A 27,623-nucleotide genomic window follows, 5' to 3' on the forward strand; every position below is an offset into this window, starting at 1 on the left:
AGATCCCCCCTCATTCTTCTGAACTCCAGCCAGAACAATCCCAACCTAGTCAATCTCCCCTTGTATGACAGTCCCGCCATCCCTGGAATCAGTCTGGTAAACCTTCGCTGCACTCCCTTGAGAGCAAGAACATCCTTCCTCAGAGAAGGAGACCAAAACTGCCCACAATACTCCAAGTGTGGCCTCACCAAGGCACTGTACAATTGCAGCAACACATCCCTGCTTCTATACTCAAAACCTATTGCAATGAAGGCCAAATACAATTAGCCTTCCTTACGGCCTGCTGCACCTGCATGCTTACCTTCAGCGAATGGTGCACAAGGACACCCAGGTCCCGCTGCACACTCCCCTCTCCCAATTTACAACCATTCAGGTAGTAATCTGCCTTCTTATTTTTGCTTCCGACATGATAACCTCACACTTATCCAAATTATACTGCATCTGCCATTGGTTTGCCCACTCGCCCAACCTGTCCAGATCTTGCTGTAGGATCCCTGCATCCTCGTCACAATTCACCCTCCCACCTAATTTGGTATCATCTGCAAACTTTGAAATGTTACATTTTGTTCCCTCATCCAAATCATTAATATATATTGTGATAGCTAGGGTCCCTGCACCGATCCCTGTGGTACCCCATTGATTACTACCTGCCAATTTGAAAAGGACCCATTAATCCCTACTTTTTGTTTCCTCTCTGCCAGTTTCCTATCCACCTCAATACATTTCCCCCAATCCCATGCGCTTCAATTTTGCACAATAATCTCTTATGCGGGACTTCTGTCAAACGCTTTCTGAAAGTCCAAATATACCACATCGACTGTCTCCCCCTTGTCGACTGTACTGATTACCTTTTCAAAGAATTCCAACAGATTTGTCAAGCACGATTTTCCCTTCATAAATCCATGCTGACTCTGACTGATCCTGTCACTGCTTTCTAAATGTTCCGCTATAAAGTCCTTGATAATGGATTCAAGCACTTTCCCCACTACCAATGTTCGGCTTACTAGTCTATAATTCCCTGATTTCTCTCTACCTCCCTTTTTGAATATCAGAGTGACGTGAGCTACCCTCCAACCTGCAGGGACAGTTCCAGAGTCTATAGAATCCCGGAAGATGACCACCAATGCATCCACTATTTCCAGAGCCACCTCCTTAAGCACTCTGGGATGCAGATTCTCAGGCTCTGGGGATTTATTCGCCTTCAATCCCATCAGTTTTCCCAGCACCATTTCTCCACTAATGTTGATCTCCCTCAGTTCTTCTCTCTCACTAAATCTTTCATTCTCCAACATTTCTGGGATCTGATTTGTGTCCTCATTTGTGAAGACAGAACCAAAGTATGTATTTAATTGCTCAGCCATTTCTTTATCCCTTATTATGCATTCCCGTTTCTGTCTGCAGTGAGCCTACATTTCTCTTTACCAATCTCTTTCTCTTCACATATCAGTAGAAACTTAGTGTCAGTCTTTATGCTCCCTGCAAGCTTCCTTTCGTACTGTACTTTCCCCTTCTTAATTAATCCCTTCACCCTTCTTTGAATTCTAAACTGCTCCCAATCCTCAGACCTATTATTTTTCTTGGCCAATCTGTATGCTTCTTCCTTGGATTGGATACTATTTCTAATTTCCTTTGTGAGTTATGGATTAGCCCTCTTACCCCCTTTGCTTTTGTGCCAGATAGGAATGAACAGTTGCTGTCATTCCTCCATGCGTTCCTTGAATGTTTGCCATTGTCTATCCACTGTCATCACTTTAAGTAACTCTCCCCAATCTATCAAGGCCAACTCACGCCTCAAATCCTCATAGTTCCCTTTATTAATATTCAGCACCCTAGTTTCCGAATCAACTACTTCACTCTCCATCTTGATAAAAAATTCTATCATGTTATAGTCGCTCATCCCCAAGGGGTCTTGTACAGCCAGATTGGCAATAATTCCCTTCTCATTACACAGTACCCAGTCTAAGATGGCCTGCTCTCTCGTTGGTTCCTCCACATATTGGTCAAGAAAACCATTCCGTGCACACTCCAGGAATTCCTCCTCTAATATATTGTGGCTAATTTGATTTGCCCAATCTATGTTAAGATTAAAATCACCCATGATCACTGATATTCCCTTATTACATGCATGACTAATTTCTTGTTTAATGCCATTCCCAACTTCACCAGTGCAGGTTGGGGGTCTACATATGACACCCACGAATGTTTTTTGTCCCTTGGTATTTCTGAACTCTACCCATACAGATTCCACATTGTCAGAGCTAATATCCTTTCTCACTATTGTGTTAATTTCCTCTTTAACCAGCAGTGCCACGCCACCACCTTTTCTTTTATGCCTGTCTTTCCTAAATACTGAGAACCCTGGGACATTCAGTTCCCATCCCTGTCTCCGTAATCCCAATTATATCATACCTATTTATATCTATCTGCGTGATTAGTTCATCCACTTTATTGCAAATGCTCTGTGCATTAAGGCACAGAGCCTTTAAGTTTGTCTTTTTCACAATGCTTGGCTTGCTCCAAATATTTTTCTCTACTGCCCGGTTTGAATTTTGTCCTTGGTTTCTCCACCTATCACTTTTCTGATTCACTTTTCTACCTTTTGCTTTTGTCCTTGCTCTCGTTCTCTGACTCCTTACGTAGGTTCCCACCCCCCTGGCATTTTAGTTTAAACCCTCCCCAACCGCTCTAGCAAATCGGACATCAGTTCCAGTCCTGCCCAGGTGTAACCCGTCCAGACTCTCTTCCCTATAAAAAGGAGAGTTGGAGAAGCAGATGGATTTTATGTACCTTCAGCTTGACAAGAACTTTGAAAGAATCTCCAAAATTCTCAACAATCCCTTCACTTAGTCAGACCAGGGTAGCAGACTGTGTACACCATCAATTCCAATTTCCCTTCCAAGTCACACACCATCCCGACTTGTCTGACTTCACAGAATCAGAGGTGCAAGAGGCCATTCAGGCCATCCGAGTCTGCACCATACCTCTGAAAGACACATTACCCTGTCCCATGCCTGTGTATGTAATGTAACCCAACCTAACCTGCACACCTTCGGACTGTGGGAGGAAACCAAAGCACCCAGAGGAAACTCATGCAGACATGGGGAGAATGTGCAAACTTCACATAGTCACTGAAGGCCGGAATTGAACCAGGGTCCCTGGTGATGAGGAAGCAGTGATACCCCGGCAGTGCTAATCCAGTACTGGATGAATATAAATTTTCTCAGTTTAAATGTTGGGAAGGCTGAAGCCATTGCCTTAAACCTTGTTGGAAACTCCACTCCCAAGACAGAATCGATGGCTGTCCCTGCCAACTGTCCGAGGCTGAACCAGACTGTTCACAATCATGGTGAAAGTTTCGCACCAAGATGAGCTTCCAACCACATAACTACAGCACCACCAAGACCACCTATTTCCACCTCAGTAACATCACCCAACTCCACCCCAGTCTCAGCTCATCTGATGCTGAAACTCTCATCCATTCCTTTGATGCCTTTGGACTTACCTATCCCACATTCAACCTCCCTGTAATCTTGAGGTCATCCAAAACTCTGCTGCCCGTGTGCTTACTCATACCAAGTCTTGTTCCCCACCATTCTCTGCTCACTGTCCGAAAGACTGGTTATGGAGCACAAATTTAAAAGTTGATTATACTCTCAAATCCCCCCAGTCTCCCCCTCACTATCTCTGTAAAACTCCTCCAGCCTCATAATCCTCTGAGATATCTTCACTCTCTCTGATTTCCGCTTGTTTTTAAAAAATAAATTTAGAGTATGGAATTTTTTTTTCCAATTCAGCGTGGCCAGTCCACCGAACCTGCACATTTTTGGATTGTGGGGGTGAAACCCACAGATACAGGGAGAATGTGCAAACTCCACACAGTGACCTGGGGCCTGGATCGAATCCGGGTCCTCAGCAGTGTAGGCAACAGTGTTAACCACTGTGCACCGTGCCATCCCTGATTCCCGATTACTAACAATTCCTAATTTCAACTGTTCCACCGTTGGTCACAATTGTTGCACATTATCCCCCATTAAGATAGCGGCTGCACATGCGCGCGTGTACACAGTTGTAACATTGCCCCCGATAAAGATGGTTAACACAGGCGCTTTGTTGCACGTTGCACCAACAAGGATGCCTGTTGCACATGCGCACTGCCCTGATAAAGATGGCGATCCTTAATCCAGGTTTTTTTTTAAATCACGAAAAAGGCCGCAGGCGCCAACTCGATTCAAATGTGCAGCGGAACCTTCGGATTGGCATTTTTTGCTGCCGACAGAAAATGTTTATGAAATCTGGCAGCCCACTTTCCGGTTCCATTCTCCCTCACCCACCCGATACCTGTTTCTCTACTGCTCTGCTTGCTGACAACGGCGTTTGTCCTTCCAGTGTCGACACTGCGCATGCTCCACTCAGAGGCCCCGGCTGCGCATGCTCCATTTAGCGCCCCCAGTCTGCGCATACGCCATTCACAGACTGGCTCTTCGTATGTTCCAGGACCTATTCTAGGTCTCGGTGGATGTTGGGTAATCGCACCGCTATTGAGGGACGATATTGTTGAAGTCCAGATCCTATTCTGCAATCCGGTTATGGTTGGAGCCAAAGATATCAAATTATTTAGATAATTTATGCAGCAGTCAAATTCATCATAGGGGAATCTATACAAATTAAAAACTGGAACCCGGGGTTCCGCAATCCCATTTTGCCATTCAGTATTATCGTGGGTGTTCTGATTATATTTCAACTTCACACTCCTACCTCGAACAGCCTTTCACCCGCTTGCCGATCAAAAATCTATCTAGCTCTGCCTTAAAAACATTCAGACACCCCTTGCAATGGCTTTTGAAAAAAGGAGTTTCAGAGACTCATGACTCTCAGAGAAAAATATGGTTCTCCCCTTCCCTATTTTAAATGCACACTTTATTAATAAATATTGAACTCTAGCTCTCGAGTCTCCAACAAGAGAAAACATCTGTCATAATATACACCAGTATATCATGGTGCAGATACACACACACACTGATGGTACACAGCGGGACCAATCAACACACACAACCCCGCAGCCAATCACCAGTTAGAGCACACACACTATAAAGACAGGGGCATCAGAGTTCCCGCTCATTCAAGCTGCAGCCTCCTAGTAGGACAGAGCTTACAGCTTGCAGCACAGATCTTCACCATGTGCTGAGTGCATAGACTGGTTAGGACAAGGCATAGATCTTTAGTTCAATCTAATATGTTAACCCACAGTGAAAGTATGTTCAACAGTTTCTGACTTAATAAAATAGTGTTGCACTATTTTAAGTGTTGGTGGCCTGTATGTGTTCCACGGATCCAGAACACCCAACACATTATGATACCAGGAGTTGAGGGATATTAGAACTTCTTAGACCTACCTGCAAGTGATCTGCCTTCCACCAGCATAAAGTCATCCTGCAAAATGGACAGCATCTGCCCACCGCCGCCGCTCCGCATCACCGGTAAACTAGGGGCAACTGGAAGATATTCAAACACTTCCAGCTCTACCTTGAAGCCACAGACCTGGAGGATGCCGGCCGCGGACCATGCCATCCACATTTTCAATTCTCTCACCTTTGCGGATGATGAAGATAAAACAAAGTTCAAGACGGTCCTCCTCAAGTTTGACACTCACTGCAGCATAGAGGTGAATGAAAGTTTCGAGCGCTATGTATTCCAACAGCGATTGCCGATTGCCGAACCTTTCCAGTCCTTTCTCACCCACCTTGCGCAGTCCGTAGCTACGGGCCCACCTCTGACTCCATGATACGCGACCAGATCGTTTTCGGTGTTCAGTCGGACCCCCTACGCCAGCAGCTCCTCAAGGTAAAGCAGCTCACCCTAGCGACCGCCATCGAGACCTGTGTGCTACACAAAAACGCCACTAGTCGGTATTCCCACATCCAAGCGGCTGAAACGGTCCCCACGAGGCGGAACGGGTCCAAGCAATTGAGCAACTCCAGGGCCTCAGCCTGGATGGGGGCGGCCATTTCACACGCTTTTCACGGACTCCCGCGCTTGTGCGCACCAAACGGGACAGCGACGTCGACGAACGTAATGATCAGGAGCGCACCACGTACAACCGCACCGCGCATGCGCGGTGACGCAGCCAACGTACTGACGCTACGACGTGCGGCAACTGTGGCTCCGCCCATTTAAAGCAGCAATGCCCTGCCAAATCCCGACAATGCCTGAGATGTGGCAAACTTGGCCACAATGCTGCTTTATGCAGAGCAGCTCAGCCTGCCAACTCACATCGCTTCAGCCAGCCTCGCAGGAATGTCCGGGCCATTCAACCCACGATCACGTAGTCCGATGTGGACCTACTACCCAACATTGACACCGAGGACCCGAAGGTGCCTTTTCGAGTCGGTATCGTTACAAAAAACAGGGTGTCCCCGAAGCAAAGAATCCAGCCTCTATCGGTATACAGCATCGACCCAGACGATGAGTGGTGTGCCACCCTGACAGTCAACCGGTCTCAAATACGATTCCGCCTGGATTCTGGTGCCTCCTCCAAAGGTCTGACCTCCAAAGCCTTTGTGTCAAACCAGCCATCCTTCCATCAGCCTGCCAGCTATTAGATTACAATGGCAATGCCATTGCTACCAGCGGCTCATGCCAACTTGAAGTGACGCACAGGTCATGCACAGCCATCCTTCCCTTTGAAATCATGGGCTACTCGAAAGCCTCCCTGCTTGGCGTGCAGGCATGCAAGCTGTTGAACCTAGTTCAGAAAGTTCACTCTCTCTCTCCTGCTGACACGTCTGCCTTTCAGGACACCGACTTCAGGGCGCAACTCGACGCCATTATCAACCAGCACCACGACGTCTTCGAGGGCATGGGCACCTACAAGATCTTATTAAAACAGAATGCCACGTTTGTGGTGCACGCACCTCACAGGGTCCCAGCACCCCTTAAGGACCATCTCAAGCAGCAGCTGCAGGACCTCCAGAACCAAGGAGCGATTTCTAAAGTCACGGAACCAACCGACTGGGTCAGTTCCATGGTATGTGTAAAAAAGCCTTCTGGCGAATTGAGAATTTGCATTGATCCCAAGGATCTAAATCGCAATATCATGAGGGAGCATTATCCAATTCCCAAACGCGAAGAGCTCACATGAGAGATGGCTCGCGCCAAGCTCTTCACCAAACTCAACACCTCAAAAGGATTCTGGCAAATCCAGCTCGATAAATCCAGCAGGAAACTTTGCACATTTAATACCCCTTTTGGCAGATATTGTTACAACAGGATGCCGTTTGGGATCATATCTGCTTCAGAAGTGTTCCATAGGATAATGGAACAAATGATGGAAGGCATTGAAGGTGTTCGCGTCTATGCCGACGAAATAATCATTTGGTCCACCATCCCGCAGGAGCATGTTAGTCGCCTCCAGTGCGTATTCAAACGTATACATGAGCATGGCCTCCGCCTCAACTGGGCCAAATGCTCTTTTGGTCAGACGGAACTCAAGTTCCTCAGGGATCACATCTCCCAATTGGGTGTGCAGCCGGATATGGACAAGGTAGCTGCTATCACAGCTATGAAAACACCAGAGGACAAGAAGGCGGTCCTCCGATTTCTGGGCATGGTCAATTTTTTAGGGAAATTTATCCCTAAATACCACGGCTCTCAGGAACCTGGTCAGGAAGACGACAGACTTCCAATGGCTCCCTGCCCACGAGCGCGAATGGAGAGAACTCAAAACAAAACTGACCACCGCCCCGGTCTTAGCTTTCTTTGATCCGGCAAAGGAGACCAAAATTTCTACCGATGCCAACCAATCCGGCATTGGGGCAGTGCTCCTTTAACGTGATGAGGCCTCATCATGGGCCCCCGTTGCATATGCATCACGTGCCATGACCCCCCGGAGCAGCGCTACGCACAGATAGAAAAGGAGTGCCTGGGCCTTCTGACCGGTGTGGTTAAGTTTCACGATTATGTCTATGGACTTCCTCAATTCACCGTCGAGACCGACCATCACCCGCTGATCAATATAATACAGAAATACTTGAACGACATGACGCCTCGCCTCCAGCGTATTCTTCTCAAGCTCTGGCGATATGACTTCCAGTTGGTGTACACCCCAGGCAAAGACCTCATCATTGCTGACGCTCTCTCCAGGGCAGTCGACACTCCATGTGACCCAGTGGGATTTGTCTGCCAGGTTGACGCCCATGTGGCATTCGCGGCTTCTAATCTACCTGCCACGGATGAACACCTCGTCCAAATTCGCCGCAAGATGGTGGCTGACCCTTTGCTACAGCGTGTCATGCGCCACATAACAGACGGGTGGCTCAAGGGCCAATGCCCTCAGTTCTATAATGTCCGAGATGATCTGGTGGTAGTAGATGGGGTTCTTCTAAAACTGGACCGCATTGTCATCCCGCATAGCATGCGCCAGCTTGTCCTGGAACAACTACATGAGGGCCACCTTGGCGTGGAAAAGTGCCGCCGACGGGCCCCGAGAGGCAGTGTACTGGCCCGGCATTAATGAGGGCATAGCCAACACAGTGCTCAACTGCCCCACTTGTCAGCGCTTACAGCCGGCCCAACCACGTGAGACCCTGCAGCCCCATGAGTTGGTCACGTCACCATGGACCAAGGTGGGCCTGTTCCACGCACTGGGTAGAGACTGTGTCCTGATCGTGGACTACTTTTCGAATTACCCGGAGGTGATACGGTTGCACAACATCACCTCGTCTGCAGTCATTCGTACCTGTAAAGAAACCTTTACTCCACACGGCATCCCGCTCATGGTTATGTCGGACAATGGCCCCTGCTTCGCCAGCCAGGAATGGTCCAACTTTGCCAGGTGGTACAATTTTGCCCATGTGACATCAAGTCCCCTGTACCCCCAATCCAATGGCAAAGTGGAGAAGGGAGTACAGATAGTCAAACAGCTCCTCTGCAAGGCTGCCGATGCTGGGTCCGATTTCTACTTCGCCTTGCTGGCCTATCACTCCACCCCACTGTCCACTGGCTTGTCGCCAGCCCAGTTGCTCATGGGTCGTACCCTGAGGACGACGGTGCCGTCCATTCATGTCCCAGACCTCGACCACGTTCCAGTCCTTCGCCAGATGCAGCTGTCTCGTGCACAGCACAAGGCAGCTCATGACTCCCGTGCAGCTGATCTCCATGCTCTGGCTCCAGATGACAATGTCCGCATCCATCTTCCGGATGGTGGCTGGTCTGCAACCGCTGTTGTCCTTCGGCAGGTGGCACCCCGCTCGTTCCTGGTTCGTCTACCGGATGGCTCTATTCTGCGCCGCAATCGACGCGCCCTTTGTCTCGTTCCACGCTTGCACATGATCCTCCACTGTCGCCTCGCCCTCCTGTTGACCCTGCCATGGACTATGCAGAGATCCCTGTCGCTCTGCATCCCCCTGACTCTGATGCAGTCCAGCCCGCTCCTGAACCGGCGACTCTCAACCCACCCTTGAGGCGGTCAACCAGAATTCGTCACCCACCTCAGAGACTTAATTTATGAACTTTGCGGACTTATAGACTTTCTGAATTGTTTTGTTGCTTTGTTTGATCATTTCCCTGGTTTCTATATAGTGTTCACCTCGTTATTCTTGTTGCATATTGCTTCTCTGCACCAGGCACATTCCCATGTAAATAGCTTAGTTCCCATGTACGTAGTCCTGTAACTATGTCTTCGCACCCCACACGTAGTTAGGAACATTCTCACCATACATTATTTATTGTCACACATATACATTCTTTTATAAAAGGGGGGATGTCATAATATACACCAGTATATCATGGTGCAGACACACACACTGATGGACACACAGCGGGACCAATCAACACACACAACACCTCAGCCAATAACCAGTTAGAGCACATGCACTATAAAGACAGGGGGCATCAGAGTTCCCGCTCATTCGAGCTGCAGCCTCCTCGTGAGACAGAGCTTACAGCTTGCAGCACAGATCTTCACCATGTGCTGAGTGCATAGACTGGTTAGAATAAGGCATAGGTCTTTAGTTCAATCTAATATTGTGTTAACCCACAGTGAAAGTATGTTCAACAGTTTCTGACTCAATAAAATAGTGTTGCACTATTTTAAGTGTTGGTGGCCTGTAGGTGTTCCACGGATCCAGAGCATCAACATCCTCTCCAATTTATTTTTGTCAAGGGCCTTCAGGATCTTAAGAGTTTTTATTAATGTCATAGCATACACCGCTATGGACCATTGTTCTGAAAAATGGGATTATAATAGGTAGGTGTTTGATGGCCGGCACAGACATGATGAGCAAAAACTCTACTTTCTATGCTGTACAAATCGATGACTTTAGGACTCAACTCTTATTCTTCTGAGCTCCAGAAGTTACAACCTCAAATGCCCAGATTGTTATAAAACAGGCCACCTATTCCTGGTATTAGAAGTAGTTCAGAGAAGTTTTACGAGCCTAAAACATTTAAACAGCTATTTAAATAGGGGGACCAATATCAATACTCCAGATGTGGTCTCTGATGACTACCTCACTTGGCCTATGTCCTTATGTGAGGAAAGAGAGAGAAATGGGGCAGGGAAATGAATAAGGATATTGTAGCCACGTAAAATGGATGCGTTCCGATTAATCTGGCCAAAACCCAGTTTGAAATGGCTAACCCGAAAGACTGCTGGGAAAAGCAGCTAACAAGACACAAGCAGGCAGCTGCAGACAGTATTGCATATTCGGCTCTGGGAAGTTAGCCCAGTTCGATACTCAGGGCTATCAACAGCCCATCAACCTAGGTATTTGCAGTTGCGTTCAGGACTGTTTGCAGCCCATCTATCCAGACATCCACAGTTAAATCGGCTATCCCCAGGAACAATTGCAACATATTAGCAATTGAATACCGGGCCAGACCTGTCGGCGCCTGCAGTGGCCGAAACAAAGACAGGTGAACGATCACCCCCCGATCGAGGAATCGCCTCACCATTGGACACATCGACCCCAGGGATTGGGAACAAATCCAATCACTTGGGACTCAGGGTCAAGGGCCGCCCCGGGAGGCGGGAAGCCCCTGGGCCCTATAAAAGTGAGGGGCCAAGTTCAGATCTCTCTCTCTCTCCTCTTCGCCTGCTCGAGACCTTCGCAAGAACAGCAACTGGCAACAGTAAGTTTGAATCCAGCGATTGCTATCCGGTAGAGACACCTAGCCACCGACCTGTAGCAGCCTTTTGAATCCCGCGGGCCAGATCTGATTGGACAAGCCATTTGTTTCCCTGACCTGGTGGGCTCTTCCTAAGTTAAGTATTGGCCAGTAGGGATAGGTTTATTATATAGAAAGTAGTATTAGGGTATTAATATTGCTTGTTGTATATAATAAATGACCGTTGTTTTAATCCTTACTAAGCAATGTGCTGTATTATTAATCATAACCTGAACTTGAACCACGTGGCGGTATCATAAAGATACCTGGCGACTCATGAGCAAAGGTGACGTAATCAGAGCAAATAGACTAAGGTTAAAAAGAGCAACAATATTAAGCTCCTTGTCCCTCCCCTCCCTCTATCTTTTGCACTGTATGTCACTATCACGTGGACAAACATAGTTTTTCCAAAAACTGCCTCAACATTGGGATATTTGCTACTGGATGCTCACAGTCCATCAAGGTCAGTCTTCATTTTCCACCGGATTAAAGAAAATCAACAAGTACCTGACTGATGTGCCAAGAGAAACTAGATTCTTCAGTGGGGAATCAAGAACAAGGTGTAGTCTTCTCAAAGTTAGAGTTTGGCCATTCACACAAAATGGAGTGGAAATGTGGAACTCTTTCTTTCAAAAGGCTGTGGGTGCTAAGGGTCATTTGGAGCTTGTAGACAGAGGTGGATCGCACTGTTTCAGGGTTCTGTAAAGAAGGCGGGTAAATGGAGTTCAGATACTGATCAGTCTTGATCGAACTGAATGATGAAGCAGCTTTGATATATTTTCTTCATAAAATTATATTTAATTTAGGCTTCTGTTCGCAAAGATGGATGGCAAAGTAAGATTTGGGGGAGAGACTGAAGAGAAAAAGTGGACAGCACGGTAGCACAAGTGGATAGCGCCAGAGTCCCAGGTTCGATTCCCGGCTAGGTCACTGTCTGTGCGGAGTCTGCACGTTCTCCCCGTGTCTGAGTGGGTTTCCTCCGGGTGCTCGGGTTTCCTCCCACAGTCCTAAGATGTGCAGGTTAGGTGGATTGGCCATGATAAATTGCCCTTAGTGACCAAAAAATGTTAGGAGGGTTATTGGGTTATGGGGATAGGGTGGAAGTGAGGGCTTAAATGGGTCAGTGCAGACTCGATGGCGAATGGCCTCCTTCGGCACTGTATGTGCTCTCTCTCTCTGTAAAATGGTCACAGAAAAGATAAAAGGATAAAACCAAACAGCCTACAGCACAAGAATCATTAATCAACAGAAATAAAGAAGTGCCATGCCAGACACTAAACACAAAATTACAATATTTACATACAATTTGCTCAGTTGTGTGATACCGCTGCATATGTCTCCCCCTGTCACCACCGCCCCCCCCCCCCCTCCCTCCCGCCCCCCTGCAGTTCCCAGCCACACCACAAAGTCCCACTGGGGAATATCACACTGATGCATAGCATGCTATAGGAAAAAGAAAGTGCCCCTTCCTCCACTGGTTTCAGGACACCATCCTGCCACTCTGTCTTCATCCTTGGCCGCAGTCACGGGAGGTGGCAACAAGCTGACCCATGACCACCAAGCTGTGCAATTTAATAAGTCCAAAGGACAACAAGGTCACTGGCAAAAACGAGCCTCCAATGCCACTGGCAAGCTGCACTGTCGAGCCGGTCTGTCCCCAGCGCTGGACCCAAGTTGGCTCTCACCCTCTGTATTCTTCCACCAGATCACAGAAGTAAAAGAGGCAGTGGTGGCCAAGCACCCTGCATTCAGGCATCAGAGGCACACAGCGAGGATGGCGGGCAGAGAAAAAAAACATCCACCTACAAAAGAGCAGGAAGCTCAACCAAGTAAACAAAAGCAAATAAAATATGGGACAAAGCAAAGGAGGGCCCATCCTGATGGGGACACTGCCTAAATTAAAACAAAAAGCAATGGAAAATTAAAAATCTCAAATCAGTATGTGGTTAAAGGGGCTTATATAGCACCCCAAAACTATAGTGCCTACAGGGCAGAGAAAGCCGTAATGGAGCCATTGGACACGGGACGCTCCATCTACATCAGCGTTTTGCAAACCTTTTTGCAGAGACCCATTTTTATCACACAGCCAACCTTCGGGACCCACGCCAGCCGACCTTCGGGAGCCACGCCGGCTGACCTTCGCAATGCATGCCGGCTGACCTTCGTGACCCACGCCGGCCGACCTTCGCGTCCCACGCCGACCGACCTTCATGACCCACGCTGGCCGACCTTCGTGACTCACCATTTTCTCTTACCTTTAATGCGAGAGGTGAGCCTGCGTGGTCCTTATTTACTTGTTTGCTGCTGACAAAATGGAGGATTCGCAATCCCGCCCAAAGCACGTAATGTCAGCGTTCCGGACTTGTGACCTGCTCTCTGCCTCGCTTCAGGCAGGAAGATTTCATTGAATTAAAAAAAAAAAATTCTTCTGGGTCAGCGCGCTGACGTCAGGAGGTGGCAGTGCTGGGTTCCGCACATGCGCACTGATGAGCAGTCAAGCATGCGCAATGCGCCCACATTTATTTCGTTGGTCGTGGCCATCATTTGTAAAGCCGCTCGCAACCGGCATTGTTAAAAGCCAGCTGTTGCGTGTGAATTCCCGCAATCGGGAACGCTGCAATGGATGGCTCCATGACCCTCCCGACACCTGCCCGCGACCAAACGCAGGTCGCAACCTCCACATTGAAAATGTCTGCTCTATAGGGACACCCGGCTGCGAACAAGGCCACGGTACAAAGGTTGGCGAAATTGCGGACAGCAATGGGATTGTCAGAAGATAGAGCATCGATATAGATCGGTTGTAGACTTGGGCAGTGAGATGGCAGATGGAATTTAATCCGGACAAATGTGAGGTAATGCATTTTGGAAGGTCGAAAACAGATGAGAAATGTACAGTAAATGGCAGAACTCTTAAGATAATTGACAGGCAAGAGGGATCTGGGTGTATAGATCCACAGGTCACTGAAAGTGACAATGCATGTTGAGAAGGTAGTCAAGAAGGCATACAGCACAATGGACAGGGCACTGAGCATAAAATAGGCAAGTCAAGCTGCAGTTGTATAGAACCTTAGTTAGGCCACACTTGGAGTATAGTGTTCAATTCTGGTCACCACACTACCAGAAGGATGTGGAGGGTTTTGAAAGGGTACAGAAGAGGTTTACCAGGATGTGCCTGGTATGGAGGGAGGGGATAAGCTATGAGGAGAGGTTGGATAAACTCAGTTTGTTCTCACTGAAATGACAGAGGTTGAGGGGCGACCTGATAGAAGACTACAAAATTATGAGGGGCATGGACAGAGTGGATAGTTGAATGCTTTTTCCCAGGGTAGAGGGGTCAATTACTCAGGGACATAAGTTTAAGGTCTGAGGGACAAAGTTTAGAGGAGATGCAAGGGATGTTTTTACACAGATGATAATGGGTGCCTGGAACACACTTTCAGAGGAGGTGGTGGCAGTAGATACAATAGTGATGTTTAAGGGGCATCTTGACAAATACATGAATAGGATGGCAATAGAGGGGTATGGACCCCGGTGGTGTAGAAGGTTTGAGTTTAGACAAGCAGGGGGTGGCACAGCAGTGCAGTGGTTAGCACTGCTGCCTCACAGTACTGAGGACCTGAGTTTGATCCTGGTCCCAGGTCACTGTCCATGTGGAGTCTTCACATTCTCCCCGTGTCTGCATAGGACTCACCCCTGATTTGTTATGCTCTAGATGTAGCATAAGCGGCTTCCTTGTGGTGCACTTGACAAAGGAAGGTTCAGACGTGGAGATAACTTCAACACGTTTATTAAACTATTTACACTTCTATTACTGGGGTTCAACACTACTGCTAATCCTACTATAGCTACCCAGACTGACTAACTAGTTGCTGCAATCCACGTGGTGGGAGTGATTGAATCAACCCTGTGTCTGTACTCACTGACTGTCTCCTCTGGAAAGAGGCAGATCATGTGTTTGGTGCCCTTTATATATGGGTTGGTGTAATGCCCTCCTGTGGTCGTGTCACCTCTGTGTGTATCGTGAATGTCCATTGGTTGTGTCCTATCTAACTGATCTATTGGTTGAGTGTGTGTGTGATTTCTCTGGTGCTCCCTCTAGTGTCTAGCGAGCCTACATGTATTTACATTAACCCCCTGTGTACCCACAGTGATGCACATCACCACAACCCCCACAATCCAAAGGTGTACAGGATAGGTGGATTGGCCATGCTAAATTGCCAATTAATTGAAAAAAATAATAATTGGGTACTCTAAATTTATTTCAAAAAGGTTACAGAGGCTGCATGATCGGCACAGTCTGGGAGGGCCAAAGGGTCTGTTCCTTGGATTGGATTTGTTTATTGTGTCACGTGTACCTAGGTACAGTGAAAAGTATTTTTCTGCGACGAGCTCAAATAGATCATTTAGTACATGAAAAGAAAAAAAAAGAAAAATACATAATAGGGCAACATAAGGTACACAATGTAAATACACAGACACCAGCATTGGGTGAAGCATACAGAAGTGTAGTATTAATCAGGTCAGACGTAATAAGGTAAATGAGTTGATGGCGCAAATCATCGTGAATGACTATGATTTAGTGGCCATTACTGAAACATGGTTAAAGGATGGTCACGACTGGGAGTTAAATATCCGAGGGTATATTCGGAAGGACAGAATGGATGGGAAAGGAGGTGGTGTAGCTCTGTTATTTAAGGATGACATCCGGGCAATAGTAAGGGATGATATCGGTGCTATGGAGGATAAGGTTGAATCCATTTGGGTGGAAATCAGGAATAGTAAGGCGGAAAAGTCACTGATGGGAGTAGTCTCTCAGCCACCAAATAGTAGCATTATGGTGTGGCAGGCAATAAACAAAGAAATAACTTATGTAGAAATGGTACAGCAGTTATCATGGGGGATTTAAATCTACATGTCAATTGGTTTAACCAGGTCGGTCAAGGCAGCCTTGAGGGGGAGTTTATAGAATGTATCCGGGATAGTTTCCATGAACAGTATGTAATGGAACCTACAAGGGAACAAGCGGTCCTAGATCTGGTCCTGTGTAATGAGACAGGATTGATTAATGATCTCATAGTTAGGGATTCTCTCGGAAGGAGCAATCACACTGTGGTGGAATTTAAAATACTGATGGAGAAGGTAAAATCAGACACTAGTGTTTTGTGCTTAAACAAAGGAGATTACAATGGGATGAGAGAAGAACTAGCTAAGGTAGACTGAGAGCAAAGACTTTATGGTGAAACAGTTGAGGAACAGTGGAGAACCTTCCAAGCGATTTTTCACAGTGCCCGGGAAAAGTTTATACCAACCAAAAAGGAAGGACGGTAGAAAGAGGGAAAATCGACCGTGGATATCTAAGGAAATAAGGGAGAGTATCAAATTGAAGGAAAAAGCATACAAAGTGGCAAAGATTAGTGGGAGACTAGAGGACTGGGAAATCTTTAGGGGGCAACCGAAAGCTACTGAAAAAGCTATAAGGAAGAGTAAGATAGATTATGAGAGTAAACTTGCTCAGAATAGAAAAACAGATAGTAAACATTTATACAAATATATAAAACAAAAAAGAGTGGCTAAGGTAAATATTGGTCCTTTAGAGGATGAGAAGGGAGATTTCATAATGGGAGATGAGGAAATGGCTGAGGAACTGGACAGGTTTTTTGGGTCGGTCTTCACAGTGGAAGACACAAATAACATCCAGTGACTGATAGAAATGAGGCTATGACAGGTGAGGACCTTGAGATGATTGTTATCATTAAGGAGGTAGAGATGGGCAAGCTAATGGGGCTAACGGTAGACAAGTCTCCTGGCCCTGTTGGAATGCATCCCAGAATGCTAAAAGAGATGTCTAGGGAAATTGCAAATGCACTAGTGATAATTTACCAAAATTCACGAGACTCTGGGGTGGTCCCGACGGATTGGAAATTAGGAAACGTGACACCACTGTTTAAAAAAGGAGGTAGGCAGAAAGTGGATAATTATAGGCCAGTGAGCTTAACTTCGGTAGTAGGGAAGATGCTGGAATCTATCATCAAGGAATAAGTAGCGAGGCATCTGGATGGAAATTGTACCATTGGGCAGACGCAGCATGGGTTCATAAAGGGCAGGTCGTGCCTAACTAATTTAGTGGAAGTTTTTGAGGACATTACCAGTGCGGTAGATAACGGGGAGCCAATGGATGTGGTACATCTGGATTTCCAGAAAGCCTTTGACAAGGTACCACACAAAAGGTTGCTGCATAAGATAAAGATGCATGGCATTAAGGGTAAAGTAGTAGCATGGATAGAGAATTGGTTAATTAATAGAACGCAGAGTGGGGATTAATGGGTGTTTCTCTGGTTGGCAATCAGTAGCTAGTGGTGTCCCTCAGGGATCAGTGTTGGGCCCACAATTGTTCACAATTTACATAGATTATTTGGAGTTGGGGACCAAGGGCAATGTGTCCAAGTTTGCAGAGGCCACTAAGATGAGTGGTAAAGCAAAAAGTGCAGAGGATACTGGAAGTCTGCAGAGGGATTTGGATAGGTTAAGTGAATAGGCTAGGGTCTGGCAGATGGAATACAATGTTGACAAATGTGAGGTTATCCATTTTGGTAGGAATAACAGCAAAAGGGATCATTATTTAAATGATAAAATATGAAAACATGCTGCTGTGCAGAGAGACCTGGGTGTGCTAGGTTTACAGGTGCAACAGGTGATTAAAAAGGCAAATGGAATTTTGTCCTTCATTGCTAGAGGAATGGAGTTTAAGACTAGGGAGGTTATGCTGAAATTGTATAAGGTGTTAGTCAGGCCACACCTGGAGTATTGTGTTGAGTTTTGGTCTCCTTACCTGAGAAAGGATGTACTGGCGCTGGAGGGGGCGCTGAGGAGATTCACTAGGTTAATCCCAGAGCTGAAGGGGTTGGATTACGAGGAGAGATTAAGTAGACTGGGACTGTACTCATTGGAATTCAGAAGGATGAGGGGGGGATCTTATAGAAACATATAGAATTATGAAGGGAATATATAGGATAGATGCGGGCAGGTTGTTTCCACTGGCGGGTGAAGCAGAACTAGTGGGCATAGCCTCAAAATAAGGGGAAGTAGATTTAGGACTGAGTTTAGGAGGAATTTCTTCACCCAAAGGGTTGTGAATCTATGGAATTCCTTGCCCAGTGAAGCAGTTGAGGCTCCTTCATTAAATGTTTTTAAGATAAAGATAGATAGGTTTTGAAGAATAAAGGGATTAAGGGTTATGGTGTTCAGGCCGGAAAGTGGAGCTGAGTCCACAAAAGATCAGCCATGATCTCATTGAATGGCGGAGCAGGCTCGAGGGGCCAGATGGCCTACTCCTGCTCCTAGTTCTTATGTTCTTATAAGAGGGTTGTTTAGGAGTCTGGTAACTGGGGGAATAAGCTGTTTTTGAACCTGCTTGTGCCTGTTCTCAGACTTTTGTATCTCCTGCCCGACAGAAGAGTGAGTAAGCCGGGTGGGAGGGGTCTTTGATTATGCTGCCCGCTTTCCCCAGGCAGCGGGAGGTGTAGATGGAGTCAATGGATGGGAAGCAAGTTTGTGTGATGGACTGGGCTGTGTTCACGACACTCTGAAGTTTCTTGCGGTCTTGGGCCGAGCAGTTGCCATACCAGGCTGTGATGCAGCCAGATAGGATGCTTTCTATTGTGCATCTGTAAAAGTTGGTAAGAGTCAGTGTGGACATGCCGAATTTCCTTAGTTTCCTGAGGACGTATAGGCGCTGTTGTGCTTTCATGGTGGTAGCGTTGACGTGGGTGGACCAGGACAGATTTGTGGTGATGTGCATACCTAGGAATTTGAAGCTGTCAACCATTTCCACCTCAGCCTCAGTGATGCAAACAGGGGTGTGTACAGTACTTTGCTTCCTGAAGTCAATGACCAGCTCTTTAGCTTTTCTGGCATTGAGGGATCGTTGCACCACTCCACTAGTTTCTCTATCTCTCTCCTGTATTCTGACTCGTCGTTGTTCGAGATCTGACCCACTATGGTCGTGTCTTCAGCAAGCCTGAAGATGGAGTTGGAACCAAATTTTGCCACGCAGTCGTGAGTGTATAGGGAGTATAGTAGGGGTCTAAGTACGCAGTCTTGCAGGCCCCGGTATTGAGGACTATTGTGGAGGAGGTGTTGTTCTTTCTCCTTACTGATTGTGGTCTGTGGGTCAGAAGTCGTGGATCCCGTTGCAGAGTGAGGAGCCAAGTCCAAGGTTTTGTAGCTTTGATGTGAGCTTGGCTGAGATTATGGTGTTGAAGGCGGAGCTGTTGTCAATAAGTAGGAGTCTGATGTAGGAGTCCTTGTTGCCGAGATACTCCAGGGATGAGTGTAGGGTCAGGGAGATGGCGTCTGCTGTACTTTTCTTTGTTAGTCAAAAATCAGTTCTGAGAAGTCAATAAGGATATTCCCTTCTCAAGGTGGTGAGGTCTGTAAGAAATCACAATCTAAAAATCTTATAAAATCTTCAAAAACGTATTGAAAAGAATAGCACTTGCTCTGTGAAGAAAGATTCTTGGGTTGATAAACACAGGACAGTATGGGTCTATTATTTATGTCCAGGACATATTTCTAGCACAAATCCTGAAACAAGACAAATTTGATTGGATGAGGTGTTATCATATTCCAAATGTAAACGGTGGGTGCACAGTGGTTAACACTGACCAATTCACCTAACCTGCGCATCTTTTTGGGTTGTGGGGTTGGAACCCAAGCAGACGCAGGGAGAATGTGCAAACTCCACAAGACAGTGGCATGGGGCAGGGATCGAACCCGGAACCCCTGCGCCATGAGGCAGCAGTGCTAGCCCCTGTGCCGCCATGCCGTCTGGCATTTTAATAAGTGATTGATAAAAACCCAATGAATTCAGTTATATAAACAACCTTTTGAGACAGTAAAGAGCTTCTCAAAGTGATCCATCCAATATGCTCCACTGGGAGTGAGACACAGGTTTGTAATTGCAACCTGATGTAGAATGAATGATGACACTTTCAAAGTGGAAAGATCATCACAAGCCCCTGAACCAAATGGACTGTGTGTTGCCACGGCAGTCGAGCCTGATTTGTGTATCTGTGAACCCGCCTGTGTGCAGAACGATCAGTCCAAATCACTTTGGAAAGTGATGACTGACTGGTGGAAACAGATCCATTCTGACAATGTGTTCCAGATCCTAATTACTAACCGAGTAAAATAATCTAATTTCCATTCTGGATTTTTTACCCCAATTACTTTAAAGCTGTGTTCTGCGGTTACCAACTATCCTGCCAATGGAAACAGTTTCTCCCGATGTGAATGAAAACTCCTCGGCAATGTCCACATCTCTATTAAATCACTGCTTAACTTCTCTGCTCTAAAGAGAACAATCCCAACTTCTCCAGTCCGTCCACAGAACTGTAACCCCCTCATCCATTCTGGGAAAGTTTCCTTGCACCCTGTCCAAGGACTTGACATCTTTCCTAAAGTGTGGTGTTCAAAATTGAACACAATATTTCAGCTGTGGAGTAATCAATGATTTATAAATATTCAGTACAACTTCCTTGCTTATGTACTGTATGCCACCATTGATAAACCGACAACACTGTTGGTTTTAGATTTAAATAGCTTGATCAACTTGTCCTGTCACATTCAAAGATTTGTGTACATGCACTCCAAGTTCACTGTGTTCCTGCACTCTGTTTAAAATCAGACCATTTAGTTCAATCATTTTCAAATCCAGGGTCGCAACCTGTGGGTGGGTCACAGATGAATGTCGGGAGGGTCACAGGGACATGTATTGTGGTATTCCTGATCATGGCGCCATGCGTCACGGCATTCCTGATCGTGGGAAAAGTTCCCAACGGTGCAACTGGCTTTTAAAAATGGCAGCCGTGTCTCACTTCCAGAGTGCTGACTGTTCCGTGCATGCGTGCCCCCTCAGCAGTTCGCAGGCTCGGGGCCCTGCGGGGCAGATCACCTCCTCCTGAAGTCAGCACGCTGACCCAGGCACAGATCTTTAAAAAATCTCGAGTCTTCCTGCCTGGAGCAGCAGCAGAGAGCACATCATGCCTCGTACAATGACGTCACGTGTTCTGGGCGCGGTGAGATTCCTACATTTTGCAGCTGCCAGCAGTGTTGGTGAATAGTGTTGGGCCTCTGGTGAACAAACCATGAAGTTGGAGCTGAAACAGGAATAAAGCAGCATAAAGGTGATTACTTGAGTGGTGTGTTTATTAATTGTGCCACTGCAAGTCAGGATTCAAAGTTCATGTGTGTCATGTGCAGGAAAGCACGGCAAATGAAAGTTTAAAACTCTCAAAACTTCAAAGACATTTGAAGACCATTGTGAATGCAAGGCCAAACCTCTTTATTTTGTTGAACTGTTTGCAGAGATCTTAAATCATCAGCTGAAGTCATTATCAGAAATGTAACATTGAATAACAAAGCAAGTGACATCGCAGGGACCAAGCAGGCTCATCTGTCACATTAAAGGTAAGTGAAAATATGGGTCGTGAATGTCGGACGGCGTGGATCCGAAAGATGGCCAGTTGGTAAAAATGGGTCCTGGGCAAAAATGCTTGAACAACACTGATTTAGTTTATACTGCCTCTCCTCATCTTTCCAAAATACATCATTGTCGGTGAATCAATTTGGCATGTTCCCTGGAATGAAGAGCTTGTCGTATGAGGAACGGATGAGGACTCTGGGTCTGTACTCATTGGAGTTAAGAAGGATGAAGGGGGATCTTTTTCAAAACTTACAGGACACTGCCAGGCCTGGATTGAGTTGATGTGGAGATGTTTCCACTTGTAGGAAATACTAGAACCAGAGGACACCAGCTCAGACTAAAGGGATGATCCTGTAAAACAGAGATGAGGAGGATTTTCTTCAGCCAGGGGGTGCTGAATCTGTCGAACTCTTGGCCGCAGAAGGCTGTGGAGGCCAAGTCACTGAGTGTCTTTAAGACAGAGATAGATAGGTTCTTGATTAATAAGGGGATGAGGGGTTATGGGGAAAAGGCAGGAGAATGGGGATGAGAAAAATATCAGCCATGATTGAATGGTGGAGCAGACTCGATGGGCCAAGTGGCATAATTCTGCTCTTATGTCTTCTGGAGGGGGTGAAAGATGCTAAATGAACACAAGAACTTTCTTTTTTACAGCTGATTTGAAGGTGCAGGTTTGCATCAAAGATTAAATCAGAATTAATATTCAAAGTTAAACTATTTTACTGCCAAAACAACTTCAGCTGGCAGTCAGTGAATGAAGAGGAAAGATCCCAGACAGCAGTTCTTCAAAGTACACTGCAGCCCCGACAGCTCAATCAGCTCCACTCTCAGTTCAGAAGAGCTCAGAAGAGTTCAGAAGAATTCTCCTGGTGCAGTGGGACCAGCATTCCTGCTTCAACTAACGCAAATAAAACTGGATTAATCAGTTAGCCTGATTGCCATTTGTGGAATCTTACTGTGCACAAACTGGCTAGCATGAGACAGTAACAACTTGTATTTATAGAACAGGTTTAATGTAATAAAACATTCCAAGTTGCTTCAGAGGATTTTCATAAAGAAACAAATTACACCAGGTGTCATGGGGACATTAGGGTCAATGGACTAAACCATAATTAGAGATGCAGATTTCACCAAACATCTTTCAGCAAGAGAGAGGTGGAGAGGTTTCGGGAGGGAATTTCAGAACTTCACACCGAGGCACGGCCACCAATGGTGGAGTAATTCCAATCAGAGATGTTCAAGAGGCCAGAACGAGGAGTGCAGATATCTCAGAGGGTTGTGTGAATGGAGATTACAGAGATAGGGATGGATGAGGCCATTGAGAGATTTGAAAACAAGGATATGAATTTTAAAATCGAGGCATTTCTTGACCAGGAGCCAATGTACTTCAGAGAGCACAGGGGTGACGTGTGAACGGGACTTGGTGTGAGAATGTACATGGGCAGCAGAGTTCTGGATGATCTCACGTTTCCATGTGGGGGTGAGGTGAATGTGAGAGGCTGATCTGGAATGTATCGGAATCGGCAAGTCTTTTAAAAAAAAAGTCCAATTAAGGGGCAATTTAGCGTGGCCAATCCACCTACCCTTTACATTTTGGGATGTGGGGGTAAGACACACGCAGACACGGGGAGAATGTGCAGGAATCGACAAGTCTAAAGGTAACACGGACATGGCTGAGGATTTGAGGGGTGGGCTACGTCATGGAGATTGAAATATCTGGTATTAGTGATGGTGTGGATACGTGGTCCGAAACTCATCCTGGGGTCAAATATGACAGAGATTATGAAGAGTGTGGTTCAGCCTGAGACAGTTACCTGGGAGATGGATCCATTCGGTAGTTTGGCTACTGTATTTGTCGTGGTGATGAAGGCAATGGCTTTGGTATTCTCAATTCTTAATGGGAGGAAATGTCTGCTCATCAGTACTGGAAGTGAGAGAAAACTGGTAACAATATCAGCTACCATGGTGATGTTGGATTGTCAGCAGTTTACTGAGACTAGGGTCAAGGGAGCAGAAGGCAGGTTTCATAATAACAGGGGTAGGTCATAAGGCCCTACTACGATCCAGGACCAGTTTCTAACACTAGCTAGGTTATCGGACAGAAACCACAATATTTTATTTAATTTGTAAGGCGGTGAGGAAAGGATTCTTTGGTCCAGGAGTGATTCCATGCACAAATAGGGATACGGTATATTAAAACAAACTTTATTACTAACACAGTATTAAAATAACTTCAACATAATTCAAGAAAAAATCTGTTAAATAACGCTGAAGAATGAGAATTAAACACAAACTCCTACCTGCTAGCTTTTATTTCCACGAAAGCAAAACACATCTCAGGTCAAAAGCCACTTTTAAATACAGTTAGCAGACCCTTGCCAAATGTTGGGGAAGAGATATTTTGAGACTGTTTGAGGAGAGAAACCCGAAAGCCTGTCAGAATAATGCAGAATCTATGGCTGTATGTGTCAGAAACTGCTTCTCAGCTCACCTTCCAGCCAAAAAACACAACTCTGTCTGCTGGAGACCTGGTAAAGTCCTACCTCCTCCCATTAGATACACCATCTTTATTCCACTCAAATCCCGTGACGATTATTTAAGTGGAAGCACAATGTGCGGGATTCTGCGTTGGCTGATGCCGGAATCGGGAAAAATAATTGAACAAAGAACAAAGAAATGTACAGCACAGGAACATAGAACATAGAACATAGAAAATACAGCACAGAACAGGCCCTTCGGCCCACGATGTTGTGCCGAACCTTTGTCCTAGATTAATCATAGATTATCATTGAATTTACAGTGCAGAAGGAGGCCATTCGGCCCTTTGAGTCTGCACCGGCTCTTGGAAAGAGCACCCTACCCAAACTCAACACCTTCACCCAACACCAAGGTCAATTTGGACATTAAGGGCAATTTATCATTGGCCAATTCACCTAACCTGCACATCTTTGGATTGTGGGAGGAAACCGGAGCACCCGGAGGAAACCCACGCAGACACGGGGAGGACGTGCAGACTCCGCACAGTCAGTGACCCAAGCCGGAATCGAACCTGGGACCCTGGAGCTGTGAAGCAATTGTGCTATCCACAATGCTACCGTGCTGCCCTTGAGAACAAATAAATCTACACTATATCATTTAACCGTAATCCATGTACCTATCCAATAGCTGCTTGAAGGTCCCTAATGTTTCCGACTCAACTACTTCCACAGGCAGTGCATTCCATGCCCCCACTACTCTCTGGGTAAAGAACCTACCTCTGATATCCCTCCTATATCTTCCACCTTTCACCTTAAATTTATGTCCCCTTGTAATGGTTTGTTCCACCCGGGGAAAAAGTCTCTGACTGTCTACTCTATCTATTCCCCTGATCATCTTATAAACCTCTATCAAGTCGCCCCTCATCCTTCTCCGTTCTAATGAGAAAAGGCCTAGCACCCTCAACCTTTCCTCGTAAGACCTACTCTCCATTCCAGGCAACATCCTGGTAAATCTTCTTTGCACCTTTTCCAAAGCTTCCACATCCTTCCTAAAATGAGGCGACCAGAACTGTACACAGTACTCCAAATGTGGCCTTACCAAAGTTTTGTACAGCTGCATCATCACCTCACGGCTCTTAAATTCAATCCCTCTGTTAATGAACGCGAGCACACCATAGGCCTTCTTCACAGCTCTATCCACTTGAGTGGCAACTTTCAAAGATGTATGAACATAGACCCCAAGATCTCTCTGCTCCTCCACATTGCCAAGAACTCTACCGTTAACCCTGTATTCCGCATTCATATTTGTCCTTCCAAAATGGACAACCTCACACTTTTCAGGGTTAAACTCCATCTGCCACTTCTCAGCCCAGCTCTGCATCCTATCTATGTCTCTTTGCAGCCGACAACAGCCCTCCTTACTATCCACAACTCCACCAATCTTCGTATCATCTGCAAATTTACTGACCCACCCTTCAACTCCCTCATCCAAGTCATTAATGAAAATCACAAACAGCAGAGGACCCAGAACTGATCCCTGCGGTACGCCACTGGTAACTGGGATCCAGGCTGAATATTTGCCATCCACCACCACTCTCTGACTTCTATCGGTTAGCCAGTTCGTTATCCAACTGGCCAAATTTCCCACTATCCCATGCCTCCTTACTTTCTGCATAAGCCTACCATGGGGAACTTTATCAAATGCCTTACTAAAATCCATGTACACTACATCCACTGCTTTACTTTCATCCACATGCTTGGTCACGTCCTCAAAGAATTCAATAAGATTTGTAAGGCAAGACCTACCCCTCACAAATCCGTGCTGACTATCCCTAATCAAGCAGTGTCTTTCCAGATGCTCAGAAATCCTATCCTTCGGCCCTCCAAGCCCGTGCCGACCATGCTGCCCGACTAAACTACAATCTTCTACACTTCCTGGGTCCGTATCCCTCTATTCCCATCCTATTCATGTATTTGTCAAGATGCCCCTTAAATGTCACTATCGCCCCTGCTTCCACCACCTCCTCCAGTAGCGAGTTCCAGGCACCCACTACCCTCTGCGTAAAAAACTTGCCTCGTACATCTACTCTAAACCTTGCCCCTCTCACCTTAAACCTGTGCCCCCTAGTAATTGACCCCTCTACCCCGGGGAAAAGCCTCTGACTATCCCCTCTGTCTATTCCCCTCATAATTTTGTAGACCTCTATCAGGTCGCCCCTCAACCTCCTTTGTTCCAGTGAGAACAAACCGAGTTTATTCAACCGCTCCTCATAGCTAATGCCCTCCATACCAGGCAACATTCTGGTAAATCTCTTCTGCACCCTCTCTAAAGCCTCCACATCCTTCTGGTAGTGTGTCGACCAGAATTGAACACTATACTCCAAGTGTGGCCTAACTAAGGTTCTGTACAGCTGCAACATGACTTGCCAATTCTTATACTCAATGTCCCGGCCAATGAAGGCAAGCATGCCGTATGCCTTCTTGACTACCTTCTCCACCTGTGTTGCCCCTTTCAGTGACCTGTGGACCTGTACTCCTAGATCTCTCTGACTTTCAATACTCTTGAGGATTCTACCATTCACTGTATATTCCCTACCTGCATTAGACCTTCCAAAATGCATTACCTCACATTTGTCCGGATTAAACTCCATCTGCCATCTCTCCGCCCAAGTCTCCAAACAATCTAAATCCTGCTGTATCCTCTGACAGTCCTCATTGCTATCCGCAATTCCACCAACCTTTGTGTCGTCTGCAAACTTACTTAACAGACCAGTTACATTTTCCTCCAAATCATTTATATATACTACAAACAGCAAAGGTCCCAGCACTGATCCCTGTGGAACACCACTGGTCACAGCCCTCCAATTAGAAAAGCATCCTTCCATTGCTACTCTCTGCCTTCTATGACCTAGCCAGTTCTGTATCCACCTTGCCAGCTCACCCCTGATCCCGTGTGACTTCACCTTTTGTACTAGTCTACCATGAGGGACCTTGTCAAAGGCCTTACTGAAGTCCATATAGACAACATCCACTGCCCTACCTGCATCAATCATCTGAGTGACCTCCTCAAAAAACTCTATCAAGTTAGTGAGACACGACCTCCCCTTCACAAAACCATGCTGCCTCTCACTAATATGTCCATTTGCTTCCAAATGGGAGTAGATCATGTCTCGAAGAATTCTCTCCAGTAATTTCCCTACCACTGAAGTAAGGCTCACCGGCCTGTAGTTCCCTGGATTATCCTTGCTACCCTTCTTAAACAGAGGAACAACATTGGCTATTCTCCAGTCCTCCGGGACATCACCTGAAGACAGTGAGGATCCAAAGATTTCTGTCAAGGCCTCAGCCATTTCCTCTCCAGCCTCCTTCAGTATTCTGGGGTAGATCCCATCAGGCCCTGGGGACTTATCTACCTTAATATTTTTTAAGACACCCAACACCGCGTCTTTTTGGATCTCAATGTGACCCAGGCTATCTACACACCCTTCTCCAGACTCAAC

At 46.4% G+C, this 27,623-nt stretch overlaps 2 protein-coding genes across 3 annotated transcripts in view; one reads left to right on the top strand and one right to left on the bottom strand.

Annotated features, from left to right (window-relative positions):
* The window catches only part of LOC140420787 (uncharacterized), a 42,177-nt gene extending 38,542 nt beyond the window's left edge, over window positions 1-3,635 (bottom strand). Inside the window, exon 1 of the mRNA XM_072504801.1 lies at window positions 3,503-3,635. The gene's annotated coding sequence lies outside the window, so the exon portion shown is untranslated. The remainder of the gene's footprint in view (window positions 1-3,502) is intronic.
* LOC140420788 (uncharacterized) overlaps window positions 1-27,623 on the top strand; it is a 117,112-nt gene that overhangs the window by 16,503 nt on the left and 72,986 nt on the right. Inside the window, exons 5-6 of one of the 2 annotated variants that reach the window (XM_072504802.1) lie at window positions 12,869-13,432; window positions 21,529-21,630. The gene's annotated coding sequence lies outside the window, so the exon portion shown is untranslated. Of the gene's footprint in view, window positions 1-12,868; window positions 13,433-20,386; window positions 21,348-21,528; window positions 21,631-27,623 lie in introns of those variants that run through there. The other variant, XM_072504805.1, reaches the window with a different exon arrangement.

This window comes from Scyliorhinus torazame, chromosome 5 (genome assembly GCF_047496885.1).
Source record: "Scyliorhinus torazame isolate Kashiwa2021f chromosome 5, sScyTor2.1, whole genome shotgun sequence".
Taxonomy (NCBI): domain Eukaryota; kingdom Metazoa; phylum Chordata; class Chondrichthyes; order Carcharhiniformes; family Scyliorhinidae; genus Scyliorhinus; species Scyliorhinus torazame.